General features: G+C 33.1%; 1 long non-coding RNA gene across 1 annotated transcript; it reads left to right on the plus strand.

Annotated features, from left to right (window-relative positions):
• Nucleotides 1-14002: 14002 nt before the first annotated feature.
• On the plus strand, nt 14003-16058 carry LOC130674753 (uncharacterized). Its single transcript, XR_008991114.1, has 3 exons — nt 14003-14152; nt 15299-15402; nt 15856-16058. It is a non-coding gene; the product is annotated as an uncharacterized LOC130674753 (long non-coding RNA).
• The last annotated feature ends 3988 nt before the right edge of the window (nt 16059-20046 follow it).

Below are 20046 nucleotides of genomic sequence, written 5' to 3' on the forward strand. Positions count from 1 at the left end.
TTTTATTTATTTAACAAAAAAAAAAAAACGAAAAATATCGCGCACAACACTTCACGTCAAAAAAAAAAAAATGATTTTTTTTTTTTCAAAATTTTATAATAATTATCTGTAATAATAATTACTGTTATTATTATTATTAATTACGTAAAAAAAAAAGTGAAATAAACGTGTCCAAGTAAGTAGTAGATAGCACGGCGCTCAACAACTGACGTCGCGACGCCTAGTCGCGGTCGTGATCGCGGTGTGTACGTCGTCGACGTCGACGTCGGCAATCCGCCCTCCGGAAGAACCCGGAAACTGACGACGAATCCACGATTCATCCCCCACTTTTCACCCTCTCACTTACCAGAGTAACCCCCCACCCCACACCCACTTTACCCCGACCACCCACTCAGTGACTTTCTCCCCCTCTACCCCTCCCCCTTTCCATCCCGCGACTCCGCGGCCCCCGACGAAACTACCCTTATTTTCTCTCACCGACTTCTATCCAATTCATCCTCCCCACTGTTGCCGCGACCGGCGACGACGCCGTCCCCTTAATAAAATAAAAAATTTTTTTTAGATTGGGAATAAATAAAATCATAACTTTGTCATTAATTATAATAATTGTAATGATAAAATTGAAATTTAAACTCTGCAACTACGGGCGCAGCAGCAACCGGACGGTCGAGGGTTCGAATCCCGGGCGTTGATTTTTTTAGAAAAAAAAATTATTAATTAATTATTTTTAAAATATTTATAATTATAAAATAATAGTTAATTATATATTTAATAATTGTTAATTATAAATAATAAAAAACTTGCGCAGTTGACGGCAATTATCAAACGAAATATGCAAATAAATAAATAATTTATAAAATCATTTTTTATTTATTGCTGTCGCGTTAACAGACGTTAATAATATTATTTTTATTTTTTTTTACTTTAATTATCCAAGTATTTGAATAATTCAATTATTTATATTTATTATTTATAAATATTAAAAGTTATTGTCGGTAATTAGCAGCCGACAATTTATATTTTAAATTACTGATTATTAATTATTGAGGATTTAAAAATTTATAAATTTATAATTTTGTTGGCGGACGTTGTGCGGTAATTACTTTTATTTAAACTCGACAATATTTATTAATTTATGCGTTGCAAGCTCGTGTTATTTATTTATTTTTTAAATTGACCGCGAAATAACCGCCAGCAAATAAAATTCAATTGATCCAGATTTCGACTGAAAAATTTCTATTATTATTTCTCGTTCTGTTTAATAAAAGTTGACAAGCCAAAATTATTAAATACCGCGTGACAAAAAATACTTATTATCCTCTTAATAATTAATAATCTAATTAAATATTATCATAATTATTTTTATTTTGAATTTCCCTCCATTTTAATTCATCGAAAATTTGAATTTTAATTATTCCCTATCAGAGATACGTGAAAAATTACAAAGACCTTTTTTATTCAGAATTAAATTCTCTACAAAAAAGGTATCTTGTAATTTTTTCATAAAACCAATAGTTACCCCACAATTTTAATTTAAACCCATCAGCAAAAATAAATTCCCCAAAAATAAATATTGATAAAAATTTCGTATTTTCCAACCTCCGACTTAAAATTCCAGTCAATCTATCAAAGATACGTCAAAAATCGATATAAACAATTTTGTAGCTCATTAAATTTTCTACAAAAAAGGTCCCTATGACCTTTTACCCAAACTCAACAGTTTCTAGAATAAATATAAATATATACAAATTTCATTTAAAATCCACCCAGAATTACTAATTTCATTATTAAATTATATAAATATATACATATTCATATACATTTCATCTTCAAAAATAAACTTTCAACTTTCTGGTCAATGAATACTTTTTTTTTATACAGACATAGTGGCGCCGGTCTACCAAAAAAAAAACCCCAAAAAAATCTTTAAGTGAGAGGATAATAAAGGGGATGAATTTTCGTGTGCGTAAAAATTTGCTTTTTTTTTTTTAATTTTTTTTTTATATCACAAAATTACCGGAACAAACCACCCACGAGTAAAAGAGTAAAGTCGACCCTATATATGAATCAGTGTATGAATGAATCGACTTTGCCCTACTTTGCTTACGTAGGCGTATATATATATATATATATACATATATATGGATGATGATAGTAATAGAGAAAATTTAAGTTGAAAGATTTTCATGAAACCCTAGAGTCGACGGCGACGACGTGGGCGTCTTTACTCAGACGCGTGGCGACGACGTAACAGTGAGGATTGTATGAGTAACTGAGGGGTATATGAGTGTAGTATAGGAGTAAAATTGCTAGGAATAATAATAAGAATAATAAGAAGAGAACAAGTGAAAAAGAAAAAAAAATGAACAAGGAGGAATAATCGGGAGAGGGAGAATAAGAAATAGAGGGATGAAATTGTGATGAGTGGGATAGTTTATTCATTTCCGTTGTACTCTGGTTTTCCGGAAAAACAACTCGACTCTGGACAGTATTGCGTCATCTCTTATACATTTTCGTGGTATTTCGTCAGACGGTTTAGATTTGGGGGTCGCGTTTTCGGAAGGCTCAAGGGCGCTTTGGGCGACTATTGGTTTTGGTTGGAAGGGTTCTGAGAAGGGAAAAGTAAATTTTGGGGAGGTTGTAAGGAGTCGAGGGGAAGGTGAAGGTAAATTTTTGAGCGAATTTGAAAGCTAGTTTGGGTCTAGGGAGCAAAAGTGTTGAAATTCGGGAATTCGGTTAGAGGTAAATTTTTGAAAAATTGCCGAATAGAGGTATTGTGGTTCTGTTTTTGAGGAAAGAGAGGGTACGAATGACGAATGCAAAGTGTCTATGGAGGTGGAGATGGTTAAATTTGGCTGGAGTCATTTTTCGCGGTTACGTTTTCAGAAGGCTCCAGAGCGCCTTTGGGGACTATTTGTTTCGATTGAAAAGGGTTTTAATCTTGTGGGGAAAATTTAGGGGAGGTTTCTAGGTGTCTTGAGGAATGTAGAAAAAAATTTTAAAGCCAATCTGGAGCTTAGTTTGGTAACGCGGCACAAAAATGTTAAAATCCGTAATTTCGGTTTTTGGTAAATTTTTGAAAAATCGCCGAATGAAGGAATTGTGGTTCTGATTTTGAGGAAAGGGAGTGTAGGAATGACAAATGCAAAGTGTCTATGGAGGTAGAGATGGTTAAATCTGGCTGGAGTCGCTTTTCGCGGTTACGTTTTCAAAAGGCTCCAGGGCGCCTTTGGGGACTATTTGTTTCAATTGGAAGGGGTTTTAAAATTGCAGAGAAAATGTAGGAGAGGTTTCTAGGTGTCTTGGGGAATGTGGGAAAAAATTTTAAAGCCAAACTGAATGTTAGTGTGGTAACGCGATACAAAAATGTTAAAATCCGTAATTTCGGTTTTTGCTAAATTTTCATTAAAAATTTATTGAACTCAAATTATTGACTTTGTGGCTTCTCTATATCAGAAATCACGTAATTTGAAAACCAATAAATGATATTAATCTACTAAATAACAATCTTTATATTATTTCCCCAAATAAAATAATTCCCGCTCTTATTTAAATAAAAAAATGGCGATTTAACGTAAGAGTCTGCTCCGATGAACTAAAATCATTTTATTTAAAAGTTTATCTCCTTGTATTTAATAATCGCGTTTGTTTAAGCAAATAAAGAGTCTGGTATTTGACGGTCGGGAATCGGTCCCTCATTTCCCCGAGGCCATCCTCCAGTCCCATTATTTCCTTCCTCGATAATCAAACGCTCGCCGAATTGACGAAACATTCGAAACAAAACTTTTATTTTATAAACTACTTGTGTTACTCTGTCAGTAAACTAAAATTTTCTAAAACCCCTTGTAATTTTCACGTTTCACAAATCCGCCAGTGAACTTTATCAATCACCTGCCCTAAAATATTCCAGTTCCTCTCAAAATAAACTCCCAATTTAAAATAAATTATCTTACACTGCAAAGCTAATGGTCTTTGCTCACGCAAAGTAACCAACTATTCTCCTAGTGTAGAGCATAGCTCCACGTAAACATCGAAAAGCAAACACACGCAATTCTCCATTAAGGAAAACTTTTAAAAACTGTCCGTTGTTTCCTGACCCACTCGTTCTTTATCATCGTCTACTTTTTTAACTTTTTACTAAACTATCCCGGTGTCCATAACCTCGGACACGTGACCAACTGAACCAGGAGATTAAAACGTTAATTAAAGAGGCATAAAAAGATAAATAGATCCCGCGGTTGAGATCGAAAACGTTATTCCGTAAACTAAATTACACTAGAACGCAATATAACTTGTTTTATCTGAGCAACTTGGTCGCGTAATAGCATAAAGAGTAAACAAATCACGTCGTAGATAAGAAAACGATTATATCGAAAAGTTGTTTAAAATATTTTAAACCCATTTATTTTTATATATTTTACAAAAGTTAAGTAATAATTAAATAACTTAAGCTTTTAATCGTAAAAGTTTGTTGGGTATTCGGTAAATTCTAACGGTTTCACAATAAAATCTTCAAAATGTCAATAATTAATTTAGTGACCGACCTTTAGATCAACGAAATATATTAAGTGTTTTTTAGAAATCGTGATATCGATGCGTGGGTTTTATTTTAAATACTTGCTCTGAACAGACAAGAGTCGCGTGGCCGAATGCGTGGGAGAGAATTGTCAAGAAGGCGCGAGAAATCTCGACGATTGTTACTCGGCTCCTGATGGATCGTGACAGTTTACAGTGGGACCACACGCATGCTTGTTATTATTGTCAATTTAAATCCCAGATTACGGGGATATGACGCTGGAACTGGTTTGGAAAAAAGGTTTTACTTATGAGAGATTTTATCGGCAGAAATCGAAATTAGGAGTTGGCGGAATTCGACCGAATTCGGGAACTGGCTATTTGTGGTGACGAAAAAAGGGATTGGGGGGGGGGGGGGGGGCACTTGGAATAGGAAATGGAGATGGTATTTGGTGGGTTCGGTTCTCATTTGAAGCGGGGTATTGATTTTCAAGATGGAAAGTTGGATTTGGCCATTTTGGTTCCGGCTGGATTTGGTTAAGTCGTAGGGAATTACGCTGCAGGCTGCGAATTGGGTTAGGGAACTATGGGGTGGTTGGAATAGGGCCTAAAGATGAGATTTGAAGGTTTGGTTCCAAACCGAAGCCTGATTTTTGATAAATACGAAGCTTGGACGAATTTCGATTCAGACCTTTGATGTGTATTTGGATCCGAGGCCTAATGAAACTGAAGCTCAGGACTTTTTGCTTTAGGACACTTGGAATAGCGTTTCTAGAGATGAGCCAAGATTTTAGTCTGGACTAAAATCCTTTCAAGACCAGAAAATCGTAAATTTTTAGGACAAATTCGACAATTGACTCCTTCCAGGAACTAAAAGCTGCTTAAATAGTGTTTTACACCAAAAATTAGGTGACTTACCTTCAGAATACGTAGTTTAGCACCTAAAGACATGAACTAACTAGATTTGATTCCAATCTGAAGCTCAAAGTCTTGCCTAGACCAAAAAAATCCTAAATTTTCGGCCGTTTTTGACAATTGACCCATTCCAGGAACTGAAAGCTGCTCAAAAGGTTCCTTACACCAAAAATTGGGTGACTAACCTCCAGAATACTTAGTTTAGCACTCGAAGACATGAACTAACTAGATTTGATTCCAATCTGAAGCTCAAAGTTTTACCTAGACCAAAAAATCATCAATATTCGGCTAATTTCGACAATTGACTCATTCTAGGAACTGAAAGCTGCTCTGAAGGTTTTGGACACTAAAAATTAGGTGACTTACCTCCAGAATACTCAGTTTAGCACACAAAGACTTGAAATAACTAAATTTGATTCCAATCTGAAGCTCCAAGTCATGCTTAGACCGAAAAATTATAAATTTTCGGCCAATTTCGACAATTGGTCCATTCCAGGAACTGAAAGCTGCTCAGAAGGTTTCTTACACTAAAAATTAGGTGACTTACCTCCAGAATACTCAGTTTAGTACCTAAAGACATGAACTAACTAGATTTGATTCCAATCTAGATCAAAAAATTGTAAATTTTCGGCCAATTTCGACAATTGGCCTATTCCAGAAACTGTATGCTGCTCAAAAGGTTCCTTACACCAAAAATTGGTTGACTAACCTCCAGAATAATTAGTTTAGCACCCAAAGACATGAACCAACTAGATTTGATTCTAATCTGAAGCTCAAAGTCTTGCCTAGACCAAAAAATTATAAATTTTTGGTCAATTTCGGCAATTAGGCCATTCCAGGAACTGAAAGTTGTTCAAAAGGTTTCTAACATAAAAAATTAGGTGACTAACCTCCAGAATACTTAGTTTAGCACCTAAAGACATGAACTAACTATATTTGATTCCAATCTGAAGCTCAAAGTCTTGCCTAGACCAAAAAATCTTCAATTTTCGGCCGTTTTTGACAATTGACCCATTCCAGAAACTGAAAGCTGCTCAAAAGGTTTCTTACACCAAAAATTGGGTGACTAACCTCCAGAATACTTAGCTAAGCACCCAAAGACATGGAGCCAAGCATATTTAATTCAAACCAGAGGCTCAATATCCCCGTCAGACTGAAAACCATAAAATAATTTTGTTAAATTTGGTCATTGACCTATTTAACGTCTCCAGCAATTTAACGCCAATTAAATTTTACCCCTCGAGTAAACTAACCATGGAGCCCCTTAATCCACGCGGCGACTTTGTCGCGTTGTGTAAGGTCAGTCGTTAATGAAAGTAAATCTGTCACAAGTTAAAAAGCCTGCCCCGAACGTTATAAATAAATTTATCTGATTGGATTATTTATTATTATTCGTTGTCTCTATAAAATGAAATGAAAAAACTAAAATGGCCTGTTCTCTTCTCTTCTCTTCTCATCTCTTATGTATCTGGCTTCACTAATTTCTCATTAACCATCTTACTCTCTATAGTCGACAGTTTATTTTTTAACTCTTTTAACCTGTCTCTGTTCTCTTCATCCGTTTATTATATTACAGCTCATAGCTTTCGGCGCCGACGCGAGCCGGCTAATCGTCGAGCTCGTTTCGCGGGTTCGTGAAACTTAAATAATTAATAGCCGCGGTTATTTTGTCGGATGGATTTTTACAAAAGGGGTTGAGATGAGGACCGAGAATATGCCGAGAGAAAAGGGGGGTGGGGGCTGTCATAAATTTAAACAACAATTAACATTCGGATCTTTTGTTACTTTTTTAGGCCGTTCCCACACGAAATATTTCAAACTTTTTTTTCACTCAAGATAAAGAAATCAAATTTTAAGATTCGGCTTTTTGGACTTCAAATGCTAATTGCGCGCAAACTTGTGGATATTTATGAAATTTCAAAGAGACCTTTTTTGTAGAGGATTAAATTTCCTACAAGAAAGGTCCTCATACTTTTTGACCTACGACGTACCCTTACGGCAAAAAATTTATAATTAATTAACAATAGTTACTTCTACGTCTGAAATTGAGTCAAACTGATTTCAGAGATCTTTGAATTTAAATTGTGAGCAAAGTTACAGAGATTAAGAAAAAATGATAAGGACCTTTTTTGTAGAGCATTAAATTTCCTACAAAAAAGGTCCTTGTGTTTTTAGACCTACGACGCGTCCTTAAGTCAGAAAATTATAAATAAATAAAAAAAATGACTCCCATGTCGGAAATTGAGTCAAACTTATTTCGCAGATCTTTGAATTTAAATTGCGAGCAAAGTTACAGAGATTAAGAAAAAATGATAAGGACCTTTTTTGTAGAGGATTAAATTTCCTACAAAAAAGGTCCTTGGAACTTTTGGGGTAGAACGTATCCTTGGACTGGAATATTAACTTGAATAAAAAAGGTTTATACGGGAGTTCAAATACTCGAGTTCAATGAGGATTCATTTGAATATTTAAGGCTTAAAAAAAGAGGCATTGAATAGTATCGTGATTTTACGTCATTTATATTCCCACGAGTTAATCCCACGGTCGTTTATTATTTATAACGGAGCATAAATCCTAACAATTGACTTTAAACGAACGTGTTGGCTAATTAACATGTCCTGATGATGACGACCGATCGTTAAATATTTATTTACTTATTTTTTATGTTGGATAAAAAGGTTAAATAAAATAATTTGCATGAGGTTCGAAATCAGGATTGGAATCGAGATCGGACATTACTACGGACTACGGACTACGGAGTTGGGATTAATATTACAAGCAGGAGCAGAAGCGGCTACTACGGCGCCAAGGAATTGATTTCAATTAATGCGCCCCTCGGCCCACAACGTTTTGCCAGATCACTGATACCACGTAGGGGCACGAGCTCGTTTCTTCCCTACGGCTTTTTATCCATTTTTTTTTTTTTTATCTCCACCTTTTTTCGCTTCTCTCCTTGTTCTCATTCTTAGTCGTCATCTCGAGTAAAGAGAATTATTTATTTTAATTTATTTTTCCATGTGATAAAATTCCGCGATCTTTTTGACGCGAATTCAAATTCTTTTTTTTTTTTTTTTTTTTTTTTTATTTGTGAAATTTCTATTTAGTGATAATAGATAGTGATTATATATTTCGTTTGATAACAAATTTTCAATCTAAAAAAGCTAAAAATTGGAAAAAAAATTTGGCGCCCATTTTTTAAAAAAAAGCATTTTGGAAAAAAAAAATTGAGAATATTTTTTTGATACTTTTCATTCATTGGCTGTCTCTAAAAAGGTCTCTACGTAAAGTCAGATGCGACATTAAAATTATTAAAAGTCACGAAATATCAAAAATACCCTGGCGCCCAATTTCTTCGAATATTCAGTCGCTGAAAATTTTTTTTTCGACTTTCTGCTGCTTTTAGTATCTCTAGAGAGTTCGTTCTCTCACTTTGAACAAAAAACAAAATTATTTGAACGCTGAAAGCCAAAAAAATTACAAAACGCAAAAAAGTGCCCCGTTGCCCACTTTTTCCAAAATTCCGCAGAAATCGTAAAAAAAAAACAAATTATCACCTTTATCCTCTTTCCTGCTGTCTAGAAACTTTTCTTCTCTCAAAATAGTCCTCAAAAATCCACCTACCCCTCAAAATAAAAGACTTCAATTTTTCTGGCGCCCAATTTTTAAAATATACCGTCGCTGAAAAAAATTTTTTCGACTTTCTGCTTCTTCTAGTATCTCTAGAGATCTTGTCCTCTCACTTTAAACAAAAAACAAAATTATTTAAACCCTGAAAGCCAAAAAAATCACAAAACGCAAAAAAGTGCCCCGTCGCCAATTTTGTTCCAAAATTCCGCAGAAATCGTCAAAAAAAAAATTAATTATCAGCTTTTTCCTCTTTTCTTTTTTCTAGAAACTTCTCTTCTCTCAAAATAGTCCTCAAAAATCCCCCTACCCCTCAAAAATAAATTCTTCAATTTTTCTGGCGCCCAATTTTTTCAAATTTCCTCACAAAACCACAAAAAAAAATTTCTCAGGCTTTCTATCCTCAAATTCCACTGGAAAATTCATTATCCCACTAGAATTTTCACTAAAAAAAATTCTAATATCATAAAATTGCTCAAAACTCGAAAATTAAAATTTCCCGGGGATAAAAAGCTCCCTATTGATTTTATAAAAAATTTCAACCCATGATGTACGACAGAGGACACATTTAAAGAGGTTTTATTACAATCGAGCATAATATCGGTTATTTGGCATTCGAACATAAAAAGATAATAATTTAAAAAAATTTATTTTCTCAAAAAAGTGTCATTATAAAATAAATAAATATAAATATAAATAAAAATAAAACTGTATAGTAACAAGTTGTTGGTTATGATATCGATAGTATAAAATGATATAATGAATAGTTTTGTGTTGGTCGAGTTCGTCGAACTGTGAAAAATAATGGAATAAATAAAATGACGCGAAACAAATGCGAATATAGAAGAGAACCAGCGGGAAAGGGAACGGGAACGGGAATGAGAACGGGAACGGGAACGTTAACATTGGGCGCAAAACTCGCGTTGGATATTTCTCCCAGACGAATGTGGCGCCAGAGTTACGCTGACGCAACACGTACCAACACACGTACTACAGTCGACACTGAGGGTCCGACACCGTGAGAAACTTCAATAAATAAAAATAATAATAATGATAATAATAATAATAAATTTATATAAAAGTTACTGATAGAAATACTGAACTCAAGATACATTTTTCCTTTGTCTGGATACACAGTCGTAACCGCTAACATTCGTCTAAACTGTAAATCACTAGGTCAATAATCAGATCGCGGTTGATAAATCGCGACTTATTTTCTTTTAAAATAAATAAGTAAATAAATTATTTTCGATAGTGTGAATTATGGAGATTATTTAGAGTAATTGTAACCTGAAAATTTACCGCGGGCGTATTTATGAGCTTAGAACAATATATAAGCGCGTCTTACTGCTAATGCTCAAGCTATTGCAGATTGGGCAAAGAAAACGGCCTCTCTAAACATGAATTAGTGGAAATTTCACTAATTACGTTAGTGAAGCAGTATTCACTTCATAATCAGTGTATTTAAATAACAAATTAGTGAATTCTCACTAATAAATTTAGTACTATAATTTTCACTAGCAAACTAGTGATTTTCAATACTGAACTAGCGATATTTTCATAATTTCTACAAGTGAAACTGTTATTCACTTCTTAATTTATGAATTTCACTAATTCACTAGTAACTTTAACTAGCAAATAATTAAATATTTTACTAGATATATATACTCTCTAAATATGAATTAGTGATTTTTCACTAGTTTCAAGTGAATATTCACTAATTGTCAATGCTACAATTGTACCACGCAGAATTAGTGAATATTCACTAAATGAATATGTGAATATTAGAATTCACTGATTTAATAAGTGAATATGAGAATCCACTGATTTCATCGGTGAAAAAAAAAAATTATATTGCGAAAAAAAATATAAGACACTTGTAATTAGATCCAAAATGTGATTAATGTATTAGAATCATTACTTAGAGGAAGTATACATGATTTTGATTGATGAAAAAATCCCGGTGACTGCTGGGCTCGAACCTGCATCCTTCCGATTCAAAGTCTTTGATGCTATCCACTGCGCTGACCTACGCATGTGCTCGCGTGAGCGTAAATAGTATATTCGTTATGATACCAAACAATAACTGATGAAGGAATAAAAAATCCGTGATGATATGATTGACGTACTGTTCATATAAATATATTATTGTTCTGTACTTCTATTTTTTTTTATTTTGAAAGTTTTTTATTAAAATTTTTAAAAATAGCACAATAATTATTAATTATGTTTATATCTAGTAAAATATTTAATTATTTGCTAGTTAAAGTTACTAGTGAAATTGTGAAATTCATAAATTAAGAAGTGAATAACAGTTTGACTTGTAGAAATTATGAAAATATCGCTAGTTCAGTAGTGAAAATCACTAATTTGCTAGTGAAAATTATAGTACTAAATTTATTAGTAAGAATTCACTAATTTGTTATTTAAATACACTGATTATGAAGTGAATACTGCTTCACTAACGTAATTAATTAAATTTCCACTAATTCATGTTTAGAGAATATGCTTTGCCGTGAATTATTAATTACAACCACGTTTCTACCAATTATCGATTATTGTTCCATCGTTTACTTAGACCTATCAGAACGACTTGATAAGAAGTTACAGCAGATAGTGAATAACTATAAGATTTATTTTTAATATAAAAAGAGATGAGCATATTACACCTTATAGACACACTCTAAAATGGCTTAGTGTTAAATCAAAAAGGGAATATTTTCTAGCTTGTTTGATTTACAAAATTTTGGAAACTGGTGAACCTAAATTCCTGCGGCTTTTATTTACAAATGAAGACCTTGATGTCAGGATATCGAACAGGCTTGCAGCAAAAAACAATAATATGTTCAAAATGCCTAATTTTACTACCATCGTCTTTGAGCATTCGTTTTTGGTGTCAGCTATTCGTATGTGACAGGAATTACCAACAGAAATTACAAACTCATCGTCACTTAAAATCTTTAAAAATAAAGCATATGAATTTTTTATGAATAAAGAATCAAATTTTTGACAATTATTATGTTTGCAACCTCTTACTATTTGAAAAATGCATAAACTACTGTTTTTCTGTATAAATTTATATTAACTTTGCAAAATATCGTTTAGATTATGTACCTTTATGTATTACGTTATTTTTCTTTCTTTTTACTAAACAGAATTATTTCCTTTATGTTCTAAATATATATTATAATACTTACGTGATTGAATAAAACTATTACATTTTTTTTGTACTTGCCATTAGGCTTAATGTCTTGGCATATAAATTATAAATTAAAAAAAGAAAAAAATATATATACTCCTCCATGAAAATAATGAAGATGTAAAATATAAACATTATATATCTCACATATATAAAAAATATACTTTCAATATACGCAACTTTTGGCCGTTTTTCGTGCACGAAAAAGTACACGGGTAAGAAATGCATAGCGTTCAACACCATGCTGGTATGGCCTCAAGACAGATACTAAAGCAGTATGTGAAATATTCCAAGACAGTATTGTAACGAGTCCCAGAAGTATGGCGTTATATATTATACCGTCTATTACTGGAGCTATTTTATTGCTCACACGTATGCATAGCAAGCACGGCGAAACAGCATAGCCCTGAGACCCATACTACAATGCTGAGGGCACAATGCTATTAGTTTTTCCCGCCATAATTTCTAGCGTGTCAATCAATGTATACAATCGTATTACCACCAAAACTATATAGATGTCGTTAGACAAGGTTTATCGGCCAAAAGAAATGTGGATACGGCAACGCAGTATGGGCTCGACGGCCATACTGAGATTGCGGCGCTCGCGACAACTATTGCCAATGTGCATACTATCGTATTACTACCAAAAGTATATAGATGTCGTTAGACTAGGTTTATCGGCCAAAAGCAATGTGGATACGGCAACGCAGTATGGGCTCGACGGCCATACTGACATTGCGGCGTCCGCGACAACTATTGCCAATGTGCATACTATCGTATTACTACCAAAAGTATATAGATGTCGTTAAACTAGGTTTATCGGCCAAAAGCAATGTGGATACGGCAACGCAGTATGGGCTCGACGGCCATACTGACATTGCGGCGCTCGCGACAACTATTGCCAATGTGTATACTATCTTATTACTACCAAAAGTATATAGATGTCGTTAGACTAGGTTTATCGGCCAAAAGCAATGTGGATACGGCAACGCAGTATGGGCTCGACGGCCATACTGACATTGCGGCGTCCGCGACAACTATCGCCAATGTTACTATTCCCGCAATGGTTGAATCATTTATGCATACAATTTTATAACCTATAAAAATCTTCGATACCATACAGTATGGCGTTCGAGCCCATACTGGCCTAGTGATATCCACAATCTATTTCTTACCTTGGATGAATCTATACACTCCTACATTAATTCCTATGGATTCTTACATAAATCCATACTTTCTTCAATGAATTCCTGTCGATTCACATGCAATCCTACATGGATTTTTTCGATAGGGCATTATAATTCGAAAATTGATGAATAATTTAAATTTATCGGGTAATTTACGGATCATTTTAAAAATTCGAATTATTTTTCGGCTAAAGGATTATTTGTAACATGGGAAGAAAATTTCGGCTGTCTAAATTCATTATTAATTCTCACTAAAATATATTTAATATTTTTAAAACTCGTTTTGTCCTTGTACTATTATTTCAACAAATTGAAATATAACAACTTTTGCGATATTTCTTATCGAAAAATACGATGTATTTACAGAACGTATACTTTCCTGATGCAATTAAATGTATTACGATAGTAGTTACCAATTAACTTAGATATCGCTGGTTATTATGTATGAGAACTTAAAATATACATTTTTTCCAGAGAAAAAATATACCGTGGGTGGCATCAGTTTTTACCCCCACTCTGGGTGCACAATGTACTAAATATTCTTCCACTTTATTTTGCGCATGCGCGAAAATTAGAAAATTTTCAGTAGTAGGAATGATTTCCAAGGTCTATTTCTTCCTCGAGACAACCATAAATGCGCTGAATTCAAAGCCATGAGCCATCAGTGACTCAATCGGCCAAAGACAGTTCTTGACTTAAACATAACCTACAAGTGAGAATTTATTACACTTAATTAGTACTAGACTGTGGCAAAATAAGTTTTTATTTTTTTTTTCATTAAACGTATCTCAAAAGTTTCTTCAATATAAAAAAAAAATTCTCCTAAAGTTTGAGCTCAATTTCTCAAAAATTGAGCTGGCGCAAAGGGGGATCTCCTTTCCCATTTAAATAACATTGTAAAATTTTTTTTTTAATTTTTAAAATAACTACACAAAGAAATTTTTTTTCAATTTTGCTTTCGACTATCTTATAGGAAATTTAATTCTCTACAAAATTGTCCATGTCCATTTTTTTTTTAAACTCAACAGAAACAAAGTTACAGAGGTCCGAATAGGAGGAAAAAAATAATTAATGAATTAATAACAGAAAAAAAATTATAATTATAATTAATTTCTGTTTTATTGTAAATTTTGTTTTGTTATTAATTCGAAATAATGTTGAATTCGAAAATTTTTGATAAGTTAAACTAATAATTTTTTTTCTGTTATTAATTCATTAACTATTTTTTTTTTCCTATTCGGGCCTCTGTAACTTTGTTTCTGTTGAGTTTGAAAAAAAAATGGACATGGACAATTTTGTAGAGAATTAAATTTCCTATGAAATAGTCGAAAGCAAAATTGAAAAAAAAATTTTCTTTGTGTAGTTATTTTAAAAATAAAAAAAAAAATTTTTTACAATGTTATTTAAATGGGAAAGGAGACCCCCCTTTGCGCCAGCTCAATTTTTGAGAAATTGAGCTCAAACTTTAGGAGAATTTTTTTTTATATTGAAGAAACTATTAAGATACTTTTAATCGAAAAAAAAAAAATAAAAACTTATTTTGACACAGTCTAAATTAGTACATTATTCATAATATCCTTTCGAGACGTCATTGTACATTAGGGTGTCCGTTATTTCCCAAATCGATTTTTATTTACCGATCGCCCCCTGAATCTGTAGTTTATGACCTAAAAAAGAATATCCAACACAAACAGGCTCTTAATTTTCTCATCAAACCGTGCCGAAATCATTTTATATTTCCCTTTTAAATAACATGGGGGCAACATGATTTTTTGTCTTGTTGCTCACACGAATATTATTCGATCGGAAGAATATCGCGATTCTACTGTAAAAACTCACCATAATTTTTTTTTTTCAGTTTACAACAAAAAATCAAAAATGTCAAAATTGATTTTGTTATTATCAATTTTTTTATTTCTCGCCGCATGTGACTGTGCAAAGGACAAGTGTAAAGGAATTTGGGTAAGTAATTATTGTACACCAGAAAAAAAAACTTTGATCGATAACTTGAATTCCAATACATCTCACAAAAACATTTTCCACAATTACAAGAAAAAAATTAGTAACGAAGTTAACCCTGTGGACCAGCCCCAAAACTTTCCGCAGTTTTCCGGATTTCTTTTAACCCTTCAGTTTAATATCTACATAAAAAGTTCTTGTACAGAAAAAAAATTTTATCAGATTAAAAAATTTGAATCTGACTTAATCGGATTCAATATGACTGAAAAATTTCAATCGGATTTAATCGGAAAGTTCCGAATGAATCCGATTGAAAGTTAATCGGAAGTCAAAAAGTTAATCGAAAAAAAAATTATTATTTTCTGATTGAATCTGATTCGAAAATTTAAATCGGATTTAATCGAAGTTTTGAACCAGGGTGGCTCGGTCACCCTATTAATTTTCATTTGTTTTTAGTGTCATCCTGAAGAATACCTTTGGTGTAGATGTGACGGTTATACATGCAGCAATGGAATGGCAAAAGGGTTTTGCGTACCTATTGATCAAGTAGAAGAACAAGGTAGTTCACAAGAATAATGCAGGGAGGGATATATTCGGATAACATTACCAGAAAATATAAATTGAAATACATACGTTAATAAAATTTCAAGTCTTATATTACATTTAAAAATTTAATTATTGTTTATATTATTAAAATAAATTAGTGAAATTTTAACTAATTCAGACAGTGGCTCGAAACTTGCCGCTGTTTTCGAGCTCAAACAGCTTGAAAGCACTTTTGTTAAAATACATCTTCCAGCTCGACGAACTAGGCAATATCTTTTAATATATTCGTATTTTTGAGCTCTTCGAGATTCAACTGCAGTTTTTTAAACTTTGTTCACGATTTACACGGTAAGAAATATTTTGCGGTTATCACTATGCCAGTATGGGCTCGAACGCCATACTGTATGGTGTCGAAGATTTTTATAGGTTATAAAATTGTATGCATAGATGATTTAATCATTGCGGGAATAGTAATATTGGCAATAGTTGGCGCGGACGCCGCAATGCCAGTTTGGCCGTCGAGCCCTTACTGCGTTGCCGTATCCACATTGCTTTTGGCCGATAAACCTAGTCTAACGACATCTATATACTTTTGGTGGTAATACGATAGTATACACATTGGCAATAGTTGTCGCGAGCGCTGCAATGTCAATATGGCCGTCGAGCCCATACTGCTTTGCCGTATCCACATTGCTTCTGGCCGATAAACCTAGTCTAACGACATCTATATACTTTTGGTGGTAATACGATAGTATACACATTGGCAATAGTTGTCGCGAGCGCTGCAATGTCAATATGGCCGTCGAGCCCATACTGCTTTGCCGTATCCACATTGCTTCTGACCGATAAACCTAGTCTAACGATATCTATATACTTTTGGTGGTAATACGATAGTATACACATTGGCAATAGTTGTCGCGAGCGCCGCAATGTCAGTATGGCCGTCGAGCTCATACTGCATTGCCGTATCCACATTGCTTCTGGCCGATAAACCTAGTCTAACGATATCTATATAGTTTTGGTGGTACTACGATTGTATACATTGATTGACACGCCAGAAATTATGGCGGGAAAAACTAGAAGCATCGTGCTTCCGGCATTGTAGTAAGGGTCTCAGGGCCATGCTGTTTCGCCATGCCTGCTATGCATACGTGTAAGCAATACACTAGCCCCAGTACTATACTTGGTGATTACTTGTATTCCAAAAATTTCACTACGATAGATGGCGCACTGTTTTACGGATATTGTTTTTTTGGGCTGATTCTAATGAAGACAGTAAGTAGCTTAAGAATAGTAAAAATTTCTACCATAATCCGAGAAGTATTAAAAAAATATGAGTACTTAAATAACACATCCACACGCACTCATAAAATCACAATAAACCAGAACTCAAATCTCCTAGGATAAAAAATAATTTCTTAATAAATTTATCAAGCATATAAACAAAAAATAAATATGTTTATGAGACATTAATATATCTCAAGGCTTTGTGTCCACATCTCTTTGATGTCTAAACTACCCAGATAGTATTAATATATTAGCCGTTTGGTATCAAGATCGCACATCTGGTAAGCGGAATTAATATGTAATGCTAATACACGTTTGTAAGATTGTCGAGTAATAAATACCACTGTATGGGCGTAAGGATATATCATCCAACCATGATATATTGTCATACATTCTTAAAACAATTTTCATCCAATAAATATATTCTCATATTTATTATAATTATTTAAAAATAAACAAACGGTAATAAAATTAACTTTCAAACAAACTTTTCATGCCCGAGGATCCATTTTACGTCCTTAGGGTCAAGGACCTTTTTTATAGTAAATTTTATTCTCTACAAGAAAGGTTCTTATGATTTGAACGATATCTTTGTAATTTTCTTTTATATATATATTTTGTCTTTTCCAAATTGACCACGAAAATGCGTTTTGAATTATTAGTTTTTACCACATAAGGATTCATTTTACGGCCTTAAGGTCAAGGACCATTTTTATAGGAAATTAAATTCTCTACAAAAAAGGTCCTTATGATCTTTACGATATTCTTGTAATTTTAGCCATTATTCGAATTACAAACTCGTAAAATGTAAACTGTAATATTTTGTCATTTCCAAAATTTTGACCACGAAATTGCGTTTTGAATTATTAGTTTTTACCACATAAGGATTCATTTTACGGCCTTAAGGTCAAGGACCATTCTTATAGGAAATTAAATTCTCTACAAAAAAGGTCTTGATGCTCTTCACGATATTTTTGTAATTTTAGCCATTATTTGAATTGCAAACTCAAACACTGTAAGTAGCAATATTTAGCCTTTTCAAAAATATCGAATACGAAAGTGCGGTTTCAATTATTAGTTGTTACTGCTTAAGGGTTCATTTTACGGCCTTAAGGTCAAGGACCATTTTTGTAGTAAATTAAATTCTCTACAAAAAAGTTCTTAACAAATATAACGATATTTTTGTAATTTTAGCTACTATTCGACTTACAAACTCAGACACTGTAAATAGCAGTATTTAACCTTTTCCAAAATATCGAATGCATAGTTTTAATTATCACTTATTCAACTCCTTCTTTAATAAAAGTACACAGCAGTATCGAAGATAAAAATAATGATAATAATAATAATAAACGAAAAATAATAATAAAAATTGCTCGCTGGAGGGAACAACGCGGCGGCAATAAATATCGCGCGATTAGATCTTCGAACTTGAGAGTAGTATTATAGAGATAAGTAAAGAGGGAAGAGGAGCATCGGGAGTTTAAGACTCGACGGAACACGAGGAGGATGGGTATGACGAGCCACAGACTATTAATCACTCTCATGTTAATCAACAAGAAAATGTTAAGTAGGCCGTCGCCTTTTTTCATTAATTATTTTATTTAGTTTTGGTTACACGGACATAAGAGTGCAATTCTTTTCAATGTAGACATATATATACACATATATATCAACACACAAAATGTAAATCTAGTTTATGATTATTTACCTACCGCGTAGATTTAAATTTCTTAACTAATTACTTGGTTTAAATATTTTTTAGTGGTTCGTAGAATCTCAGACAAGATAATAATTTAAATAATATAAAAAATTTATAAAATTTTAATAAATAATTCGCCTGTTTTTAGTTTTATGAGATAAAGATATCATGTTTCTGTGATGGGTTAAACGTTTAAAGAATTTTTTATTCACACTTTTGATCATATTTATCGATCTTACAGCTCATGAATTTGGATATTTATTGAGGGATTAAGTTTGCTATATAAATTATGATGTAAAATACTTGATTTTTTGGTGAAAAAATTTTAGGGACCAGGTAATGAAGAGGTTTTGATGATAAATATTTTATAATTTATTCTTTGTGACTGATCGAAAGGTTTCTTTCAAGTTGAAGCCGAATTGCGGGCAAAGTTATAGGAATTTTGAAAAATGTATAAGGATCTTTTTTGTGGGGAATTTAATTTGCGACAAAAAAGGTCCTTGGGCATTTTTGGGTAGGATGCGTTTTCAACTTAGTGGAGTAGATTGAAAGAGAAGTTTTGGAGGGAGGAAAATTTACTTGAAAGGTTTCGGAATTTGAAATTTTTGGGGACTGGAACTAAACTAAGTGATGGATTGGTAGGAAATTTGGTGTGCAAATTCCTTCGTACGTGGATAGAAATGGTCAAGAGTTTGAAAGCAATTGGCCCGTTGGTTTTCGGAACGACTAATGGGAGCCAAAAATCCGTTTTTGAAAGGGAGCTTTCGGAATTATCATTTTTTGGGGATCGTAGCTAAATTAATCATCAGAATGGCTTGAAGTTTGGTTTGTATATTCTATAATACTCACATAAAATAGCTGCAAAAGTTCAAATCAGTTGATAAAGTAGTTTCTGAATAAATCAACGGAAGCTAAAATCCAATTTCAGAAAGGGCGCTTTTCAAAATTTACATTTTTGGACACTTCTACTAAACTTATTCTTAGATTGGTTTAAAAGTTGGTGTGAATATTCCTCCGACCTCAAACAGAGATGCTGTGGAGTTTAGAAGTGATTGATCCAATAGTTTTGTTAAAGAACCAAAAAAACCACAAATTCGATTTTGAACCCGCCG

Source organism: Microplitis mediator, chromosome 9, assembly GCF_029852145.1.
Source record: "Microplitis mediator isolate UGA2020A chromosome 9, iyMicMedi2.1, whole genome shotgun sequence".
Lineage (NCBI taxonomy): Eukaryota > Metazoa > Arthropoda > Insecta > Hymenoptera > Braconidae > Microplitis > Microplitis mediator.